Source organism: Manis javanica, chromosome 3 (genome assembly GCF_040802235.1).
Source record: "Manis javanica isolate MJ-LG chromosome 3, MJ_LKY, whole genome shotgun sequence".
Lineage (NCBI taxonomy): Eukaryota > Metazoa > Chordata > Mammalia > Pholidota > Manidae > Manis > Manis javanica.
The window spans coordinates 204,736,605-204,757,030 of record NC_133158.1 but is presented as its reverse complement, the minus strand read 5'-3'; the positions used below and the strand labels follow the sequence as shown (position 1 = coordinate 204,757,030).

The window sequence follows — 20,426 nt, the reverse complement described above, 5'->3', positions numbered from 1 at the left end:
CAGGAAACTCTGAACTTCACCATGGCACCTTCTCAGACAACCTGAAAGAGGCCCAAGCAAAGAAAGGGCTCTCAGAGCAAGTAACTAAGAGAGCAGGCTTGTCTCTGTTGTGAGATTTCAGTGTCTGGCCCTTAGGGCTTGTTAGAAAACTGGGAAACAAGTATAAACTATGGGCCTAAGGTCTCCATGAGAAGGGAGGAGACCCCCAGCCAAAGGGATGCATCTGGCATGTGTATGAAGTGACTTGTAGATTAAAAGAATTTTCACATTGTCCCCTGATTTGGTCTTGGTGACATCCCAGTTGGATATGACACACTGTGGGGTGGAGGGAGCACTCTCTCCACTTTACAGCTAATCAGCTGATGTTAAATTGCGTCCGTGGTCATGTAGCTAGTGCATGTCAGAGCGACTCACCATCTCTGGTCTTTGGGCAATGCTGGAAGATTTTGTCTTGCCTACAATGGAATCTCAAGCACTGACTCTCATTTACAGGGACATATTTAGGAAAAGATGTCTCCTTTGGTCTCCCAGAAATAATACCAGAAAGGTAATCAGTGTCCACTGTTCTCTGAATAAGGCCTGATGCTACATTATTGCTACTAATAATTGGTTTGCTCACATAGTTCCCCTTCCAGGCCAGGGAGGCCCCTTTCCCTAATCTGGCTCTTCTATGAAAATCCTGAAGACAGGAGCTGGGAAGGGTTATTCCTAGCTTTGAAAACTAGCTCGAGGCCTCCCGGTGCCCAGAGAGAGAGGGACTTTCCCAGAATGTGCTCTTGCATAAGAGCCCCCTCCTACCCTCCCCCCCCCGCCCCCGCATCTCAGTGGAGAGTTCCTCACCTTTCTAACACCTTCATATTACCAGCCAGCCGCCCAGCCGGCCAGCCCATACCTCCTGCCTGCTTAGCAAGCAGCCTTTCCCTCAACACAGGTTAGGACCAGGGGCAGGCCAGCAAAATGCAGGCCTAAGGGGAGGGGAGGTCTAAGCAGCTCCTCTAGGAGACTGTGAGAACCAGCCGAGATGGCTTCAAGAAGCCCCTTCCTGCCCCCACCCCAGCTCTGTGTTCCCCCTGCAGTGGCAGGGAACCTCACAGCGACAAGTTGAAACAGGACTCCCCGCCTCCCCTCAGTGGCTGGGCTTTAAATAGGATTAATGAGAGAGAACATTCTAAACACTGCTCTGAGAGGTTCCAGAACAGACAGCCGGCTACTTCCTCTCCAGATGCCGTTCTGGACGGGTTCCCCTGGCTGCCTCCCCTAACTGGGAGCTAGCTCTTTGCTCTCAGAAGTCTGCTCTCCTGGGAACCTAACCTTGGGACCTCAAGGACAAGATGAAGCCCTGTCGCATCCCAGACGCCTCTCCTGCCCACTGCCAGTTCCAGAAGGTTCACACTTGCCTCATTCATTAAATTATCTTCTTTGATAAAGTACCAAGACCTCAGGAAAGGAGACAGGAGTTGGAGCTGCGGAGCAAGTGACAGTAAGCTGTCGTGTCAAATACACCTTCGTGTGACGTGCTCTGTTTTATAGTGATCACAGTATCCCCAGGAATGGTAGTGGACATTATTTTAATCTGCTCCAGGTTTTTTCTGTGCCCCTCCCTATGAAATTATATTATTAATATCCCTCAAAAGTGCTGCAAACTGAAGATAAGGGGGCAAGAGACTTGGCCAAGGTCACACAGCTAGTAAGAACAAATTTGAACCCAGGTCTCCAGTCCCAGGCTGCGGATGAAGAAGGCTGTTCTTTTTCCACTACACCATAGTGAGTGACTTTAGGCCCCATCATGAGGCTGCTTTTAATCAGGAGATAAAGGAAAGAGCAGACCCTGGGTTTCTAATGGGCAGGGTGTGGTGGGGGTGGCAAAGAGAAGAGCAATAAGGGGCTTTCTTGGGTGACAGATGCTGCGCTGAGCTCTGTGAGGTAGGTCTATACTAGGAAACCATAGGAAAACTGATGCTAGTTCCCATTTTGCCTGGATTGTGTCCTGAAGGCAGAACTCACTGTAGTTTACCAAAGCTTCTTCTAAAGGGGGTGCTCGTCTGGCTGTTGCCATAGGCCTGCTTTGTTGTTCTCAGCAACTTTAGCTAAGGAGAGTTGGAAAATGCTGGAAACGATCACACAGGTTACCCGACAACCACCTGCACTCCTCTGACCCCTTTCCCAGCTCCTCTATTTCTGCAGGTGGTAGGACTGAGGCCTTCTCAGGGAGACCACAGTCAGACTGGGAATAAAGCAAAATAGATGGTCAGCACTCAGAGAATTTGATACACAAAGTAAGGGAGTGGGGTCAGTCCCAGAAGACATGAGTGGAGCTGGGCAGGGGGAGCTGGGAGGTGCAGTGACCTGGAGGTTTCTGTTAGAAGCCAGCAGGAGCCCAAGCCAGAGGGGCAGCCCCTCATCCCAGATGGCCCGTCTTGGATCCCACCAACTCTTAGGGGACACACGGGCCTTTTCTGTAGGGCTCCTAGAGCAGCTTCTTAAGAAATAATGGTGAAGGTGTAAATTAAATCTCGGTACACTGGGGTTCAGATGCCTCCGTTGTTCATACCCACCCTCCCCCTGGGGGAGGAAATGATCTTGCCAACATTCCCCATAGCAGGTCTAAGGGATTTCCCAGAAGTCATGACCTCATGTGCTCCATTTGTTCAAATGAGTTTAGAGCTACAAGCAAATGTGAGCTTGACAGAGGCCATTTGCTGAAGCCCTCCTTGAACTGACAAAGGTCATGCTGGCTTCTTTGTCTATAGGCCATTCCTCAGCTCTGGGGAAAAATAAGCCCAAATTCAATTAATCCATTTAGTCACCATCCATGTGCTCAGCAGCAGGTTGGGTGTTATCAGTGATTCAGAAATATGAGAGATGGTCCCTGCTCTCATTTAGTCATTAAATATTTGTTGAGTGTCAAGCACTGAGCTCAACATTCAAAAATCTAGTAAGAAGTGAGTTTCATTTATGTGAAATGATAGAACACACATTATAAACTACTCAGTGAAGGAAAGACTAGCAGGATAGGGACATGTTATTTGGTGGGGCTGGGCATGTGTGGGGGGATTCCTGAGGGCCAGTCGAAGCTGAGGGGTACCTTCAAAGACACTCCCATCCTGGCCTGAAGGAGGGAAGGGATGCAGAGATGGAAGTGGCCTAATGGTGGTGGGGAGGCCATGTGGGCCTGAGCAGTCAGGATGTTAGGAAAGAGAGGGGAAGGGGGATGGCTAGGTAAGGATGGGACGCTTGTGAAGGTGTGTTAAAAGCTATGCAAGGAATTTAAACACTATGGTCAAGGAGAGAGCTATTTTATCCCTTGTGCTCACATTGCTCCTAGAAGGCTCCAACTTACTTTAGTGGGCTACAGCCTTGGGCAGAGCCGAGATGAGTCAGCTCTGGAGAGAGCCTGAAACAGCGGACGGAGCAAAGGCTTTGGACGAACCTGCATTCCAGTCCTTTTTCCGCCACTGACTAGTAGTTGTATTTGGGGCAAATTATTTAACCACTCTGAGCTGCTATTTCTTCATTTGGAAAATAAAGGTAATGATTTCTACAGTTATTAAATAAGATACTGTAGATTAAGTGCCCAGCAAACATGTGGTATATAACAAGCAAACAATGACCATTTTTTCTGGATGGCATCACTGGTCCCCTCTGAAGACAAAGGTGAGATATACAGGTATGTTCCAATATATATTCTGCCCCCAACCAGTTGCTCCAAGCCAGTCATAGTAATCTCCTTGAGTTTGTCAATGATTGTTAGAGGACATGGCCATGCCTGTCCAGTGTCAGCTGAGAGCTTTCCAGGAAAGATTTTTCTTGACCGAGATGCTCGAACAAAGATCCTTTATTCCTCAGCCCATAGCTGATTCTGAGAGTGACCACTGCTCTGTTAGATCCAGCCTGCAGACTTGATGCACCCAGCCTGAGGACAAACCATACCGAGGCCTGCAGGACAGAGATGGAAAGACCTTATCTCTGATGACATTGTGAAGCCATGAATTAATGACCTCTTAATTTATTAATTCATGAAAAGTTTTTTCCTATTGTTTAAGCCAGTTTGATTCAGCCTTTTTTTTTTTGTTTTATACTTGTAAGTAGGAAGTTCTTTCTGATTCAGAGTTTTAGACAAACTAGTCAAATCCATGGAAGAGAGAGATTCCAGAATGGGTGGTAGGCCAGGACCTTTCAGAGCTGGGATGTTGAATTACAAATAGTTTATGGGGTGCTCACTTCAGCAGCACATATACTAAAATTGGAATGATACAGAGAAGATTAGCATGGCCCCTGCCTGCCCAAGGATGACACGCAAACTCGTGAAGTGTTCCATATTTTCAGCTGGTTATTCGAGAAAATAAACAAAACAGATAAACCCCTAGCCAGACAGACTTACCAAGAAAAAAAGAGAATCTACACACATAAACAGAATCAGAAATGAGAAAGGAAAATTCACTACAGCCACTACAGAAATACAAAGAATTATTAGAGAATACTATGAAAAATTATATGCTAACAAATTAGATAACCTAGAAGAAACGGACAACTTTCTAGAAAAATACAACCTTCCAAAACTGAACCAGGAAGAAACAGAAAATCTGAACAGACCAATTAAAAGCAATGAAATTGGATTGGTAATCAAAAAACTACCTAAGAACAAAACTCCAGGACCAGATGGCTTCATTGTTGAATGTTATCAAACCCATCCTCCTTAAAGTTTTCCAAAAAGTAGAAGAGGAGGGAATACTTCCAAACTCATTCTATTAGGCCAGCCTTGTTCTAATACCAAAACCAGGCAAAGACACCACCAAAAAAGAAAATTACAGACCAATATCCCTGATGAACATAGGTGCAAAAATACTCAACAGAATATTAGCAAACTGAATTAAAAAATACATCAAAAAGATCATCTGTCATGAACAAGTGGTATTTATTCCAGGGATGCAAGGATGGTACAATATTTGAAAATCTATCAACATCATACACCACATTAACACAAAGAAGGACAAAAATCACATGATCATCTCAATAGATGCTGAAAAAGCATCTGACAAAATTCAACATCCATTCATGATAAAAACTCTCCACAAAAGGGGTATAGAGAGCAAGTACCTCCACATAATAAAGGCCATATATGACAAACCCACAGCCAACATTATACTTAACAGCGAGAAGCTGAGAGCTTTTCCTCTAAGATCGGGAACAAGACAAGGATGTCCACTCTCCCCACTTTTATTCAACAAACTACTGGAGGTCCCAGCTATGGCAATCAGACAACACGAAGAAATAAAAGGCATCCAGATTGGTAAGGAAGAAGTTAAACTGTCACTGTTTACAGATGACATGATATTCTACATAAAAAACCCTAAACAATCCACCTTAAAACTACTAGAACTAATATCTGAATTCAGCAAAGTTGTAGGATACAAAATCAACACACAGAAATCTGTTGAATTCCTATATACTAATGATGATCTAGCAGAAAGAGGAATCAGGAAAACAATTCCATTCACAATTGCATCAAAAAGAATAAAATACCTAGGAATAAACCTAACCAAGGAGGTGAAAGACCAATATCCTAAAAACTACAAGACACTCATGAGAGAAATTAAAGAAGACACCAACAAATGGAAATACATCCCATACTCATGGATAGGAAGAATTAATATTGTCAAAATGGCCATCCTGTATAAAGCAATTTACAGATTCAATGCAATCCCTATCAAAATACTGACAGTATTCTTCAACAAACTAGAACAAATAGTCCTAAAATTCATATGGAACCACAAAAGATCCCAAACAGACAAAGCAATCCTATTAATATATGATATATTAATATAACCCAATTAATATATGATAAAGGAACCATGGATATACAATGGGGGAATGACAGCCTCTTTAACACATGGTGTTGGTGAAAGTGGACAGCTGCATGTAAGAGAATGAAACTGGATTATTGTCCAACTCCATATACAAAAGTAAACTTGAAATGGATCAAAGACCTGAATGTAAGTCATGAAACCATAAAACTCTTAGAAAAAAATATAGGCAAAAATCTCTTGGACATAAACATGAGCAACCTCTTCATGAACATATCTCCCTGGGCAAGGGAAACAAAAGCAAAAATGAACAAGTTGGACTATATCAAACTAAAAAGCTTCTGTACAGCAAAGGACACCATCAGTAGAACAAAAAGGCAACCTGTGGTATGGTAGAATATGTTCGTAAATGACATGTCTGATAAGAGGCTGTCATCCAAAATATATAAAAAGCTCACATACCTCAACAACCAAAAAGCAAATAACCTGATTAAAAAATGGGCAGAGGATCTGAACAGACACTTCTCCAAAGAAGAAATTCAGATGGCCAACAGGCACATGAAAAGATGCCCCACATCACTAATTATAAGGGAAATGCAAACTAAAACCACAATGAGATACCACCTCACACCAGTTAGGATGGCCAACATCCAACAGACAAGGAACAACAAATGCTGGAGAGGTTGTGGAGAAAAGGGAACCCTCCTACACTGCTGGTGGGAATGTAAATTAGTTCAACCATTGTGGAAAACAATATGAAGGTTCCTCAAAAAACTATAAATGGAGATTCCATTTGACCCAATAATTTACCCTAGGAATTTACCCAAAGAAAACAAGATCCCTGATTGAAAAAGACATATGTATCCCTATGTTCATTGCAGCACTATTAACAATAGCCAAGATATAGAAGCAACCTAAGTGTCCATCAGTAGATGAATAGATAAAGAAGAAATGGTACATATACAGAAGGGAATATTATTCAGCCATAAGAAGAAAACAAATCCTTCCATTTGCAACAACATGGATGGAGCCAGAGGGTATTATGTTCAGTGAAATAAGCCAGGCAGAGAAAGTCAAGTACCAAATGATTTCACTCATTTGTAGAGTTTAACAACAAAGCAAAACTGAAGGAACAAAACAGCAGCAGACTCATAGACTCCAAGAAGGGACTAGCGGTTACCAAAGGGAAGGGGTTGGGGAGGGAGGGTGGGGAAAGAAGGAAGAGGGGAGAAGGAGAATTATAATGAGCACACATAATATAGGTAGGCCATGGGGAAGGCAGTATAGCACAGAGAAGATAAGTAATGACTCTATAGCATTTTACTATGCTGATGGACAGTGACTGCAATGGGGTGTGTGTGGGGGACTCAATAATATAGGTGAATGTAGTAACCACAATGTTGCTCATGTGAAACCTTCGTAAGATTGTGTATCAATGATGCCTTCATAATAAAAAGGAAGGGAAATGGCTTATGACAGTCTTATTGAACATGGTGTTTGCGTTGGGGGTGGCGTGTCACATGAGAATACTTCCTCCTCATTTCTCTGTAATCTTGCTCAACACTGCATTTATACTGAAGGTTTGCTAAATGATCACCATATGGGCCTTGGCAGCTGGTGGCTGAACAAAGCCTATTCACACTAGAAGCTAGTTCGGGCCGCGTAAACCAAGGTGGCTGGCTGGTCCACTATGCTCTGCTCAGGCCAGGGCTGCCTCCCTTGTATACTCTGCCCAATCAAACCCTATTCAGGCACCATGTCAGTTATGCTTGTGAGGCAGTTATAGGACACATGCCTCAAAATCCCAGGTTCCCATCTCCAGTGAAGCTAAGCAAATTTCTTATCTTGCCCTTTGACTCAGTTTGCCTTTCAGTGAGCGAGTGGGGTGAACACATTTCTTCAGGTAACTTGATCGTGTTCATGCGGCTGAGTTATCCCCAGACAGGAATTCTATCAGCAAGCTCTCTCCACAGCTCTAAGGGTGTCTGTTCCTGCTACTACTTCCCTGGTCTCCTGAATCCAGGCTAAGTACTCAGAATGAAGTTAGAGATAATACAGCTGCTGATGATATTGAAAATGATAAACAATTCCTTGGAGCCACATAGTACTCTCTAGGGAAGGAGAAATACTACTTACATTTTATCTCACTTGGCTTCTTAACACCCAGAAAAGTCAAGGAAGAGATGTTCCTCCTAATGCAAAGGAGAAGTTACTGAAACCCAGAGATAAGAGGTGCAAGATGCCCAGGGACATACAAGTGAGGAATGTAAATTCTGCTTATAAGAGCTGCACATTGAGGGCAACTCCAAGGAAACCCTCCTCTACCCTATCAAGGCAGGGCTCTGGTGGGGCATCCTCTAAGGTCAGAAGGCACTGGGTCAGCCTGCAGGAAAACCAGCCTTCCCGTGGCTTCTGGGGGCATCTGGGAGATGGACAGACAAGTGTCAGTCAGCCTGTTGATCCCTTAAAGCTTTGCTCAGTAATCTCGCATTATAATATTTTCTCACCTGCTTTTGGAGATTACCCAGCCTCAGTTAAACATAGTCAGCCTTCCTTTTCTCCCAACACCAGGACCTGGATTTTTAGAATTGAAATAATACTAAACAATTATTTGACATTTTTACTTTTTTTTTAACCACTTTCAACTTCATTAATTTTCATGTTTGCATCATTGCTGTAAGACAGATAGGGCAGATGCTACTAGCTCCATTTTCCTGTAAGCGTACTAAGTCTTCAAAAGGCTGTGAAAGACACAAGTTTGAAGAAGTGGGAATAGATGTAGAATTTCTTAATTGGGTCCATTCCTTCCTCTGAAACCTTGTCCCATCCATAGAACTCATTTTTTTGAGTGCTTTCCATGTATCAGCAATGTGCTTGGAATTTAATGTTGAATACGAAAGATTGGTCTTTGAATGAGAAACTTAACCAGAGTTAAAGCTGTAAACAAGAAGCCAGGCAGCTATTAAGTCGTGATGGGGATAGCACACCGAGAAAGAAAGAGGCGTTTCTGGTCCCGAGAAGATGCCAGGCTCACTGGCCCATGGGCCTGGTCCTGTGCGGCCAACCTTGCTTCCGAGATATGAAGAACCAGACAAAAAGCCAGAAGAGTAAGACATTCGAATGTCAGGAGCTGAGTAGATGAGGATGACAGCGAAATTGTCTAAAGAATGTGCTTTGTGACCCAGCTTTCTGGACTCAGCTCAGGCCAGGGAGAGCCCGAGCATGCAGAGGTCCAGATGGGACACCTGGGGCCCAGAAATGGTAGTACTGTTTCACTGGAAAAAGGAAGAGACGACACTGAGAATCCCTCCAGTGCGGTGAGGGGCAGACACACCCAGCCATTGCATCAGCATACCCAGCCCCTGAATCAGGGAGTTAATTATGGCTCTGTGCTTCTGCAGACCACATTCCAGAGGCTTTATGAACACACACACACACACACACACACACACACACACACACACACACACATGCTCTACCATCACAGTTCTCCTGTTCCCATTCTGCTTCTTTACTTCACCCCAACTCTTAATGCACCCCATTTCATCTCTGGAGCACCCCTTGCACACGGTGTTTCTGTTTTTCCATACTGCATCCCAGTTCCACACCTCAACACACACATACACACTGCCCTCACCCTCTGCCTGACTCAGTCCTACTATAAGGGCTGTGTGGCATGCCGTTCTACCTAGAATGTCTCTGACAGAGAACCAGGGTATGTCAGAGCTGGACGAGGGCCTTTAGAGACTATCATCCAAACTACCCACTTTGCAGATAAGGAAACTGAGGCCTAGTCCTAGACATGGCTTGTCCAAGAACATTCAAACAGTCAGTGGTAGGGCCAAAACCAGGAGCAAGCCTCCGGGGTCCTTTTGCCCCTTCTATAGAATTCCACATCTTAAGACACAAATTTGAAGTTTGAAACCCACCTGATTCCCTTAGTCTGTCTTTCAAAAATCTGCCCTTTCTTTCAGGTGTTGGGGTATGTGGTCTATACGAGCCCATTCAGCAAATATTCCTGAGAAACTCCCACTTGGGAGGCAGCACATCTGTCTGTAGCACATCTGCAGAGACAGATGTAGAGTTCAGTCCCTGGACTCTTTCCCAGGCTCACAGTCTTAGGAGACACACCTGCAGCCGCAAACACCATGCAAGCAGGCACACGTACGCTGTGCCCATGACGGGGAACGAGCATGGAGCTTCAGAGAAAGGAGCTGGCATTCTGCCGGGGATGGTCGGAACAGGTGTGATTAAGGGTTGCATTGTAGGTCTCCAAGTCTAACAGGTAGAGAAAGACTTTTCAAACACAGAAGAATATACAGAGGTGGGAAAGAACAGGTGATGTTCAAAGAAGGCTGAGTAGCCTTTGGGGTTGATACAGAGAGGTTGTAGTGTTACTTGTAATAGTTACCATGTATATGTACTTACCACATGCCAGGGATTCTTACTGAATCCTCACAACAAACCTACGAACTAGGAATTCATTCATTTAACAAACATGTATTGAGTGCCTACTATGTGACAGGCAAGTTCTGGTGTTGGGGATGTATCTGAACAAAACAGACCTAGTCCCTCCAACATGAACAAAAGAGAACAGGTCCCTTTCATTGGGGAGTTTGCATTCTGGGGTTCTCTCTATTTTATAAATGAAAAAAGAAAAGAAAAGAAAAAGAAACAGATATGAGGAAGTGAAGGCACTGACTCAGGGTCATGCAGATGGTAAGTAGGGGAGCCGGCTTGCTCTGAAGCCCATGCTGTGCTGCATTCCCGGGAGTCTGGAATTGAAAGCTGGAGCCTTCAGGGTGAAGGCCTGGAGGTAGTGAGGATCTCCTACAGGGCTTAAGAGCACAGGGGTGGCAGACGCAAAATGGTGTCACTTCCTTTTCGGTCACCTTCCCCCTCGTATTTATAATCTGGAGTCAGTTACCTCAGTCTCCTCCTCCACACATTCACACCTTTCTGGACTGAGGCCAACGCAAAGTTCTCTGGGTGGAGCCACGCCTGGTTTCAGCGGATCAGCCACAGCACACCCTCAGGACCAGAGCCTCATGCAATACCTGGCACCTCATTCAACCAGCTATGTGCCCCACCAAAGCTTGTGAATGTGGGTCCCTTCCTGGCACAAGTGCTAGAAGTTGAGAGGGTGGTAGACAAAATGATAGTGTTACAAAGTATTGGATGAGATTAATAGCTATAAACTTGAAAGAGGCCTCAGCTTTCACCTGAAACTCCAACCCTGGAGGGGGGTGCTGAAAAAGGCGTGCCTTTGCGATGTCTTGGGGAGCGGGAGTGCTGTGCTCTGAGCTCTGGTCTGTAAATCCTGACGAGGTGCATTGCACCTCACGGGGGTCGTCTTTGAACCTGGAAATTCAGCCTTTTCCCGCGGTTTGGGGTTGGAGTGTGGAGATCTGGAGAAAAGAACCTGGTGAGTAAGAAGGGTTTATAAAGAAGGTGGGAAATAACGAAGAAAGGAGAAAGGCAATGAATAAAGAAACCCAAAAGAGTGAGGACACAAGGAAAAAAAGGAGGGGGTGAGAGCAAGATAGGAACATCGGAGAAAGGAGAAGGTCAAGGGGAAGACAAGGGCGCCGGCAGGGTCCGGTGGAAGTGAGCGCTGAGAGATGGGCCAGGACCCCGCGGGCGGCGGCCCAGAGGTCTCGGGCAGCCCCAGCTGTCAGCCCGGAACAAAGGCGGGGGAGCCGCAAAGACCAGGCTGTTGCCCCGCCCCGGCCTCTCCCGCCCCCGCCCCTCCCACTGCCTTGGTCCCGCCCCTACTCGCCCTGCTGCCCCGCCCCTGGCCGCGCCCCTCAGCTCCTCCCCGCCCACCGCCCTGGCCGCGCCCCTCGGCCCCGCCCCGGCCCCGCCCCGCCCCGCCCGCGCTCGGGGACCCAGCGCAGAGGCCGGCGCGCTGGGAGCTGACGGACAGACCCGCGGGCGGCGGACAGGCGGGAGGCCCAAAGTTTCTCTGCAGCCGGTCCAGTGGGCCGGCTCACGGCGCCCGCCGACAGGCAGCTTTGGGAAGGAACCGGAGGGAACACACCGCAAAACATGCTGGAAAACTGTCCGGTCCGCCCAGCGCGGGGCAGGTAGGGTGCGGGCTCGCGGCCGGCGCCCGCGGAGAGGGCTCCGCTGCCCGGGGCGCCCTCGCCGGGGGCACCTGCGCTCCCCGCGGGCCGTGCGCGGCCCGCCGGCCGGCCTTTGTGTATCTGTGCCGAGCTGCCTAGGTGTCTTTGTCTCTGCACGCAGCTGTCAGGGTCGCCCCCTCCTCAGGGTGGGTGCTGATGCTGGCCCCAGCCTGAGACGAGTCCCGGCCTTCGTCTTTGTCTGCGTGCCCCGCAGCCTGGGCTACCCACGTCCAGCCCCGAATCTGATCTCGATGGACATTAGTGGTTGGTGACATTGACGTGGGGGATGAGGTGTGCATGAGGCGGGAGGCGCCCGGCCCCAGAGGGTCTGACAGCTGCCGCTGGGCTGCTGAACTTCACCGTTTGGAACTTGGGAGATGGGCTGTGTCCACACTGGTGGCAGGACTCGAGGCAGTTGGAGGTTTGGAAGGTTTCGCCAAAGGAAGATGTCACGCGGTGAGGTGTGTGAGTGGCTGAGATGAATGGAGAGGCAGGTGGTTGGTGACTCCGGCTATTTAAGTGGCCCCTGGAGCTTCAAGTCACCAAGTCCGTCCTGGACATGCAATTCAGCCAAAGCAGCGAACACACACACACACACACACACACACACACACACACAGTCTCACACCTACATACACCACATTTTACTTCTTTCTCTCACCCATCACAGGTAGCTAGCCCTGTATTCCCTCCCCACCCCTAAACACACACACACACACACACACACACACACACACACACACACACACACACACACACACACTTAACTCCAGCCTTCAGAGCACGCAGCTCAGCAGCAACATGCACTGCAACACTGAGGCCCGGTGATCTTTCTCCTTCCTGCTCCAAGGGGAAGAACTGAACTGTGAAGCAAATGATGTTCCACTCGTCTACCAGTGTGTCAGGCCTTGGAAAGTGCACCAGACTTGCTTACTTCAGAGCCCTCAATTTCCCAGGAAAAGGACCATCCACAGTTCCTGGGTGCTTCCCCTTTTGTTCCATCCCACCTCCTGCTGCCAACAGCCCCTCTGCTCGCGCCTTGGGTGTCAGCAAGCCACTGAGAGGCACTAAGGTCTGGAGCACTCTGGGCCAGAACTGTGCCAGAAAAGGGTCTTATACTCTGCGGGAAGTAGAGCCTAATTCTAACTGGGGGAGCCAAGGAGCCCGGCCACACAGATGAGCCATCCGCCTGGCAGCTAGTGGCAGGAATCTTTGTAGCCTGAGCTTCCTAAAAGTTCAGAAACAATTTTCCGTGGGCATACTGTTGAAAATGTATGGTGTGGGAAGTATGTATGTGCCAACATGCAAATGGGTATTAGAGATGGCGTTTACAAGTGGGAAGGGGGTTTGTGTTTAAGGGTGGGGAACAGCAGTCTGTAGGTGGAAGTCCGTGGGCAGGTGCATGCACACTAATCAGGTATGGCCTTCATACCTTGTGTTTATCTGGTGCCTCCTTCGGAGGTGCTTTTTATACATCACAGACATTATCTCACTTGCTATCTCCTTTATCCTCACAACCTAACTATCAGGTCGGCATGAAGCCGGTTAACTCTCTGTCCTACAAAGGAATGGAGGTAACAGAGAGACAGGGCTTTCCCTAAGGTCCACAGTTAATGGTGCAAAGTCAGGCTTAGCAAGAGGGAGTCCAAGTACGAGGTCTCATCAGTGTAGAGGTGAGTGAGTGTGGGGCACTCACTGTGCTTGAGGTGAGAAGATCCTCCAGTGGAGAAAGGCATCTTTCTAAGGCATCTGTATATGAGCAAGAGAGAGAATGGGACATTTGGGATGGTTGTTATTGAACATTTGGCAGCCTCTGTGTGCTTCGGGAAGTAAGACCTGTTCTGACAATTCAGCCTGTGCATCTGTGTTTCTGTAAAGGAGCCCGTGTGTCTGTGCATGCCCCCAATAAGTGGCTGCCATCAAAGGTGTGCCGCCGGGGAGTGTGTGAGGGAGAGATCTGCCATGCAGTTTTGAGAAGCCATGTGTCTGCCTATATGGGTGAAGAGGAGGTGGGCTCCAGCCATACAAAAATGGCTTTCTATTCCTGAAAACTTATTTACATGCCTTTGTACTTATTCAGTGTTCATTTAATACATATTCATTGGGTGCCTGCAATGCAAGGCTTTGAGCCAGGCAATGAGCTTACAAAGGTGGACAAGGTAATGCGGGCAAACATATGGTCCAGCAGCTCATAGACTCGTGCAATAGGTGGTATTCAACATTTGACACCATGGCTGGTACACCGTGTGCCCAGCACTTTTCACTCATGATCTGATGTAATCCTCAGCACAGCCCTGCAGTGTGTGTATGACAGTCCAACAAGGAGAGTCAAGCAATTAGCTGGGGTAGAAATTGGAGCAGCAAGGGTTTAAACTCAGCTGGGCACAGGCCCTGGCCCTTCCCATGTTCTTCTGCTACCTTTGAACACACAAATGCATGTTTCTTCTGTGTAAAATGTTCTCATCCTGTCCCTCCACCTCCACCTAACTAGTTTCTGCTCACACTTCTGGTTTTAACCATGAAGATCAACTCCTCCAAGAAACCTTTCTCTCAAGTTTCCTTAAGGCTGGTCGTATGCCTTCCTTTGAGTTCCTCCCATCATTCTGTGCCATCTGAGTATTTATCCACTGGATCACTAAGAGCCCACAAAGTTCTTAGAGTCAGAGATTGCATTTTTGAATGCCCAGCTCAGGATAAACGTTTGGCTACTGTGAGTGGGCCCTTAGGAAGTGGGAGTTCAGTAAAGTAATGGGAGAGAGAAGAGTTGTCAGAGATGAGTGGCGGGGAACGTGCTTCTGCGTGGACACACTTTGCTGGTGTGGCCGTCACTTTCCTGCCTCTGTCATTGGGCCAGCTCCTTAGTGGCCTCTGCTTAACAGGGCTTCTCCATCCTAGGTCCTTTCTCCAACAGTTTGGGAGCCTAAGGAAAACCTCGCCCCCACCCACCCTGTCAACCTGTACCCTCTATCTTCAGGTGAATCACCCAACAGTACATATGGTTCTGTAAGTGAAAGAGGTTCAGCATGATCTAAACTTGGGGTTTTTAAATGTACATTTGGAGCCCCGGGGGCAGTGGTTCCAGGGCAATAATGAGGTGTTTCTGGGGCTTTGCCAGCAAAGGAGTATCCAACTGCCAGGGGAGCCTTTAGGCAAAGTACCTGGTAGGTCTTTGAATTTGCTTTTGAATAGATCTTTGTGCTGCTAGTTTGAAAACTACTGATCTAAAATGGACACTTTTCCACCACTGTTGGGAGTTTGAATTGCTACCGTGTTTGAAAACATGGGGTGGTAATCTGGCCATGATTTGCCCAAGGTCACTTGGCCACAGTCCGGTGCCTCCTTTCCCGTGCCATTTGCACCACTGCGTTATTTCTCATATCAGGCTCACCATGTGCCTTCTAGGAGGTCCATGATGACTCTGTTTTTCCCTTTGAAGATCATCACTCAAGTACAAAAAACTGCACTTCACTATTTATTTAAGGTTTTCTCCATGCCGTGTGCCAGGGAGGTGGGGGATTTAAAAAACAATTGGCTGAATAACAATTGAGTGACTGATAATGGGGACTAAAATTTCTGCTGAGAATTGGGGAGAGGAACCACTGCACAAGACTCAATGACAAAGCACACTGAAAATTGGATTGTGCTAACTGTACACAGCAGCTGCTCAGCATGAGGGAGGGGAGAGCTGCAAGACCCCGGGGAGGAGATGGTCATGAACTGAAGCTTGAAGGTGATCCTCAGGAACGTACAGAGAAAATAGATGTGGCAGCGGCAGGGTCATAGTCCCAAGATGTGGCTGAGAGCTGAGGAGATGGGGCTTTCTCCTCCAACAGGAGCCACTCAGGAAGCCCACTACCTCCTTCCCCAGCACGGAAGACCAGACAGAGTCAGGTCATGAAGGGTGAGAGGCAACTCAGATGAGTATGTAGCTCGGCCTCGGGTCTCCTCCTCCAAGGTTTAGAGAAGTGTTGAGGATGTGTCACTCAAGCTTAGGGCTCACTAGCATTTGGCAAAGCTGCCTGTGTGTCCTCGGTCTCCATCCTGCTTCTCTCTTGCTTCCTGCCAGACACCAGATTCCACCAGACAGCCTAACACCAACGCTAGGCTTCCTAAAAGGTTTTAATAGCCCCTTTTATTTGTAAAGGGCTTTACATTTTAAAAGGGATATTATTATTGTTATTTCTGTGAGATTTTCTCCACACTTTGAAAGATGAGGAAACTGAGTGGGCCTGTCAGAGGTGAAGGCATTCATCCAAGATCTGCAGTGGCATGATGGGATTTGAACCCAGCCCTCCTGACTCCCAGTCCAGAACTGTAATCACTCAGCCATCAGGCCTCATAATCAAACAGATTTAAGTTCAGAAAAAAGAGAGAGATTTAAAATGATAAAAACTTGGTTACTGTCAAAATTGTAATTCAAGCATGATGAGAATCTTACAGAATTTTACTTATTCTGTGCCCTCCTTATCCCTAAGCACTCATATGCATATATGTGAAGCCCAATAAACAATAACCTAAGAAGTATGAGGCCCAATGGAATGCCTACTTGAGACTTTCTTTGAGGAAAAAAATGTATCCTATGTAGTTTCTTTCTTTATAGCTAGTCAGTTCATAAGGCTTAGTCTACCCCATACTGACATTACAGCAAATTTTGCCTTAAGAGAATCTGAATTAATGGCATTTCACTGGAGTACAAAACCTTATTCCATAATTTATTTCAGTGTTTCCACCTTATCCATAATAAAAAATGTTCTAAACTGACCCGGGATAGCAGTCTTTTCAGTGGTCACCTAAGTAGTGTGAGGAAACCAGAATTCAGAGAGGTGATCACATGTGGGGACTGCCTCCCAGATGGACAGAGTGGGGGATGGCAGAGACAGAGGACAGACTGTGTGTGCGTGTGTGTGCATGCATGTGTGTGACAGAGTGTGCATGCACGTTAGCTAATAGCTAAAACTAATTGTTCTAATCAATTCTGCAGAGAGCTGGTTTTTCTTACTAAGTGACAGGCCAAATTGGTGGATGAACAGATGTGCTGTGAGTTCCATGCAGTACCTGAACAAAGGCAGTAAAGAGCTGCCCTGTCCAAATCACCCACAGATTTGCTTCCATGTCAGTTAATCACTGTGGAAGAAGGTAGCTGCCTTCAGGATGGCTGCCAGTCGACACACCCACACCCCACGTCCATTCATCCAGTCTTGTCAGCTCTCCCTCTGAGACGTGCTCTCCTCTGATGCACCCTCAGAGACTTCCAGAGGGCAGGACCTGGAATACCCACTCCTGCCTACCTGGGTTGGCCTCCCTGCAGTATGACCTGAAGTGTGCTTAGCAGCCCCTTTCCCTGATGCCACCAAATCTCATTATCAGCCATGCCCAGAGCGGTCCTTTGGGTTGCTATCAGTTGTAGAATGCAGAGCAACAGATGCTGCCAGGCCACAGCATCCACCAGAAGAAGGATCATCCTAGGTGCAGCTCCCAGCCCAAGGAGTGTACCAGGACCCAGGCCCCTCAGGGTGTCAAAGGTGGAGCTAAGATCGGGGGTAGGGGGGGAGGTACTTATCTGAAAATCAGTTAGTGTCTAAATGTCAAGCCCGGCCCCTCACAATGATCTGACCTCAGTGCCGAGCCTGCCAGGCAGCTGGGGCGATCCCCACCCGAGGCACCAGGGCAGGGCCGTGCACTTGGCTCACTGTCTTTTGGCTTTGGGGACATCTTTACCCTCCTTGCTGCTGCAAAGCCATTTGCTGCTAAATCACCCTCCTCCTGGCACCCTGGACTGCTAAATTGGTCTCAACTTGCTGTACTTCCACCCACCACCTTAGTCATTATTCGCTGGCAGCATTCAGAGAGTGGGTGTAAAGCAGCCGAACATTATATTCCTGCTGAAAAGAGAGAGAATGGAGTTTAGGCATGCAAGGGAAGGAGGTAAGAGGAAAGGAAGGAGGCAGGGAAACAAAGCTTGGGATTGCCAGCACCTTTCCCATGACTCCAGTAATGCTGGGCACGGGGTGGTGGGCCGCAGGTGCGTGCATCCTGGCTCCACAGGAGACACAGATGTTCCCGAGTGAGAGAGTCATGCTCACCACTGAGGGGCTATGCCTGCCTGGTCTGAAGGGAGGAAAGGACATGAGTTGTGGGGAGAAAAAGACTCCCCATCCACCAGCTCCCTGATCCTGAAATTGTCCACAGGCTCTGTCACGCCCATTGAGCATCTGCCCATGTATTAGTGTTCAGCTTCTCTCTACTCATCCTCCCTGTCTAGATTAGAAACCCCTTGAAAGAGAAAGCGTGTCATGCCTCAGGTATAGAGCACCAGGCCTGGGACAGTCAGACGGCAGCCTCAGTGGTGGAGATTGATGGTGGCGAGGCCTATGGTAGCCTTTCCTCCCCCGCCATCTCAGGGCTCCCTGTGCCACCCTGCACCTCCTTGCATCTGGAAGCCCAGTCAGGACGAGCAGGAGTAACAGGGGGCTTCAGGATTTCTCTGTCAGCTCTCGAGGTAGCTGCAGGGCGGAGAAGCGTTATGCTACAGGTAGCACAGCTCAAGCAGCACACGGGTCGACTCTGTCCTGCTGCAGAGCCCCCTGTGTTGCCCTGCCAGCAGGTGGGGCCCTCTGGAGAGCAAATCCAGCACTGTGGGCCCATAGCTGGCAGGAGGCGGAGGGCAGAGCCGCTTCTCAAATCAGACAGCAGAGACCACATGGAGCGGAGCACAGTAACCTTGACGGGAGGTTCTCTGGGTCACTGATAATGTCTCCAGGTTTGATCTCCAGGGGGAAGCTGGGAGGGCATGCAGCCCCAGTGTGAGCTGGCTAGGAACCCAGCAGGCTCCCCAACCCAGGTTCTCTCCTTCCCACCCTCTTCTCAAGGAAGATAATGGGAAAACTCTGAGAACAGAAGCACCCCCAGTGAGGGAGGCAGGAACACCGGCAAACTCACTGAGATACTAAAGGGTAGGAGTCTGGGGTAATGAGCGCTAAGGCCGATCCTGACCTTCAGCCAGTTCCTAAGGGGAAGCCGGTCCAGTACCTGGAGGATGCCTGTGCTGGGTCTGCCCCACCACCTCGGAGGCAAGGTCAGGGGCAGCAGGGCTTCAGGACGCTGTAAGCGCTGAGAGCACCTCCCTTATTTACTGTAACCTTTAGACCCCCCAGCTCCAGCCCCTCTGCCCCTTCCCGTGGAAGGACATCTCAGCAGCACGCTTGGAGGAGGGAGAGAAGGATTAGGCTGTTCACGTCTAGAGGAGACAACCTCCCACTTCTTGCTGATCGAATTCCCAGCCCCAAGCCACAGCGGCGCCAGCAGACAAACCGCACTGCAGGCAGGTGCAGAAACAGGAGCCGCCAGGCAGACCCCCAGCCTCCACCTGCACTAGAAAGGGTCACTCCCCTGAAGGGGCCCAGGAAGGATTCCCAGCTGCCTGCTCCTCCCCCTGGGGTCCTGCAGCTGCCCCTGTCAAAGGCTCTGCCTCGGCTGGGGGTGGGCACGGGCAGGGTGCTTGGCTTCCCATCTACCGGGTGACTAGGAGCATCAGACTGCCAGCTTCCCTGGGCCTCCTGGCCGTGCCTCAGCACCTGTTGACTTATGAACTTCTCTTGATGTTGAACTTACTTCTATGCTAAAGCTATAGACAGGACCTCCAAGCCCAGGGTTCCAAGATTTATCAGGAAACTAAAAGAAATGTCTGGTACTCTGCAGAGAAATATAAAATCTCAGGGTTGAAAGGATTATTCAACTCCATTCTACCCCCAAACCTCCAAAAATCTTCCCAACTTATTGTCCTTCCTCTACCCACCTCCAAAAGCACCTGCTCTGGACTCCAGGAGCCCCGTCTTTCTATTTGTGTTCCATTCTTTTAAAGTTGTAGGATGCTAGGCTCACGTCAGGCCCTTGGCCAGACTCTGGAAGCACAAAGACAAGAGCAGCAGAAACCCTGCCTCGAGGCTCACTGGCCTAGTGTTGGGGGAGGAGACAGATTCATTAAAAACACTGTACAAAGCTAAGTCCATCTAAAATGTCCTATTGGAAGATAGAGAATTTGAAAAGGACCCAGAGGGCTGGATATGATTTTAAGAAATGGAGGGAGAGGCTGGTAAGGATAGAAGGCAGTAAGTGCCTGGGAAACAAAGGAAAATTGAGTCAAACTGAGGAAGGCCTTGTGTACCCAGCTCAGAGTTTGTGTGTTGTTGGTCAGCAGTGGGGGGCGTTGGAGTAATAAGCAGCGGAGTAACATATGGCGGACCCGGGGTTAGGAGGTTAATCTAGCAGTGGAGTATAGGGTGGATTTCAGGGCGCAGAGACTTCTTCCTAGAAATATCATTATTCACGAGAACTCCTTCCTATCCTCCTCCCTACGTCCTACCTGAGAGCACATGTTCTCAGGGCCCTCACACAGCTGGAAATGGAGGGTAGATGAAGCTTCAAGGAGAAAGAAGGTCCCCATCCAGGATCAAAGGTCAGGGGTCAGTGTGCTGGGTCTAGGACATAGTTGTAACAG

General features: G+C 48.2%; 1 protein-coding gene, 1 long non-coding RNA gene and 1 other non-coding gene across 7 annotated transcripts in view; 2 read left to right on the top strand and 1 right to left on the bottom strand.

Moving 5' to 3' along the window:
- Positions 1–3,677: 3,677 nt before the first annotated feature.
- LOC140848249 (uncharacterized) lies at positions 3,678–11,477 on the bottom strand. Of its 2 annotated transcripts, none has more exons than XR_012128819.1 (5): positions 11,027–11,477; positions 9,734–9,868; positions 8,312–8,378; positions 7,941–7,996; positions 3,678–3,936 (listed from the first exon to the last, which is right to left on the bottom strand). It is a non-coding gene; the product is annotated as an uncharacterized lncRNA (long non-coding RNA). The 2 variants fall into 2 exon arrangements; XR_012128820.1 differs by lacking the exon at positions 11,027–11,477 and adding an exon at positions 10,732–10,925.
- Positions 4,214–4,324, top strand: LOC118973602 (U6 spliceosomal RNA). The gene has a single exon (XR_005063045.1). It is a non-coding gene; the product is annotated as a U6 spliceosomal RNA (small nuclear RNA).
- A 203-nt stretch (positions 11,478–11,680) lies between the features above and the next one.
- LZTS1 (leucine zipper tumor suppressor 1) overlaps positions 11,681–20,426 on the top strand; it is a 45,672-nt gene continuing 36,926 nt past the window's right edge. For 3 of the 4 annotated variants that reach the window (XM_073232642.1, XM_073232638.1, XM_073232640.1), the window contains exon 1: positions 11,681–11,890. The gene's annotated coding sequence lies outside the window, so the exon portion shown is untranslated. Of the gene's footprint in view, positions 11,891–12,032; positions 12,391–20,426 lie in introns of those variants that run through there. The other variant, XM_073232641.1, reaches the window with a different exon arrangement.